This window comes from Morone saxatilis, unplaced genomic scaffold (assembly GCF_004916995.1).
Source record: "Morone saxatilis isolate NCDOM2014 unplaced genomic scaffold, NCSU_SB_2.0 Contig4, whole genome shotgun sequence".
Lineage (NCBI taxonomy): Eukaryota > Metazoa > Chordata > Actinopteri > Moronidae > Morone > Morone saxatilis.
Window position 1 is genome coordinate 1488234 of NW_023339984.1, and position 1927 is coordinate 1490160.

Below are 1927 nucleotides of genomic sequence, written 5' to 3' on the forward strand. Positions count from 1 at the left end.
ATCCCAAAGTGCAATATGCAAATCTCTGAAGCTGCAGTTTTTTGATAAAAGTAAAATGTGTGTCGAACAGCATTAAAATGAAGCACTATAGTGCTGCAGAGATGCCTGATCATTCCCACACTAATCAGGAATCACAGTAATCGCAATATGATGGCTTTACCGTATCATGCTGCACTAATTTCAGCCAAACAGACCCAGAGGCAGCAGGCTTACAGTAATGGCCATTTCCCACCAAACAGCGCCTTGAAATAAAGTCCAGGAACTATTGCAGACACTTAAAAGTTTACTTCAAAATGTTTTAAAAGGCACAAATTGACAGACCAATATACTGATCCTAATATCAATACCAGGGAAATACCGGAAGGAAAGAAGTTGCCATTACTGCGGTGGCGTGTTGGAATGCACGCTGTCCTGAGAAGTGAACAATTTTCTACTTTTCTCTTGGCTTTCTATGTAATGTAACTTTCTACAGCAATGTCTATGAAATCAGGAAGAACCGGTGCAGTTCTCAGCTGCTCCAACAGTAGTGGCAAACGTCCACTGTGGAAAACACACAAGCCTTTTCCTTATGAAGAATGACCATTCACTGTACATAGATTCCCTGTGCAGAAACGCCCGCATGGCAGGCCACTCATTAAATCCTCCTGAATACCAATGAAAAAACTAACCTTTAAAGCAACTCTTGATTAAATAAGCTAGCTATCTACAGTAGTATTACATTACCCAGTAAGGAAGGGTTACAGTATTTTTGAGAATCGATACTATCTCACAAAACAATATACCGCAATACGATAGTTTCCGATATTCACACCCCTACTTGAAATGTGGCGAATGGTCAAGTGGTCATTTTCCAGCTACCGATGCTGCTGCTGCTGTCACAGAATCTCTACGACTGGCCAGTAATGGCGGCGCCGCTAGATGGCGGAGCACACAAACGGATGAGCGGATTTGTGTATATGAAGAAGGAGAAAAAGAGAATTTGCTACAATATTGAAGACTGTAGGTCAAATGTTACCGAGCAGCCTGCATCCTGTGTAATTACACGAGGAACAACAAGAGGAATCAACACCGAACTGATGACCAGCGGGCCCTGACACACTGGCTGTCCGAGAAGACAGAAAGCAGACAATAATGACAGAAACGCTGGTAAAGAAGCCCAAAGAGTGAATTCCAAGATCCCAGTGAGATACCACCAGAATCAGCCCGTCACAAATCCACACCATGTGACTGCTGCTGCCACACACGTCCACCGACCACCCGACCAATCAGAACACAGCATGAGCGCTTACACAGAATACACTGGTCGATCCAACACTGGAGGGGCCCACAGACGTTTTCATGCAGACGCTTGCACAGAAACACTTTTAACATTTCACTGTAGTGGTGAGATGCCCTGTGGATTCAGCGTACAGTCTAGAGCTGCAAAAAATAGTGACAATGCTGCAACAATATTAATCGAGAAAATGACAGATTATTGATTATTGATTGAATAATGAGCCAATCAAATAAAAATGTATCTATATAGATCAATTGGTCTAATAATATTTCAAGCTAAAATGCTGGTTGCAATTAAATACAAATTCAATGCTTTTCTTTGTGTCATGTGATTGTAAACTGGAAACTGCCTGATAAAAACATCCACTTTGTGCTCAGGGAAACAGACATTTTTCACATTTTCTGACATTTTAAAGGCAAAATGATTAGTTGAGACAATAATCGTGCACAATTTGACATGGCAGTGCATCCATTCGCGATGGTGAATAGCAATTATCAGTCTAGTCTCGACTTTAAAGACTTTTTGCCCCACTTGTGTTTCAGGCTCACAGGGAGCTAAGTGCCTGCAGGGCTGCAACCAACACGAGTTACACCTGTCACTGCTTTACCTTTACACTTCCCAAATGGAGCAGCTCTGACACACACACACACA

At 42.2% G+C, this 1927-nt stretch overlaps 1 protein-coding gene across 2 annotated transcripts in view; it reads right to left on the reverse strand.

The window, feature by feature from the left end:
- The window catches only part of mllt3 (MLLT3 super elongation complex subunit), a gene marked incomplete in the record, with an annotated part of 50460 nt that overhangs the window by 46983 nt on the left and 1550 nt on the right, over positions 1–1927 (reverse strand).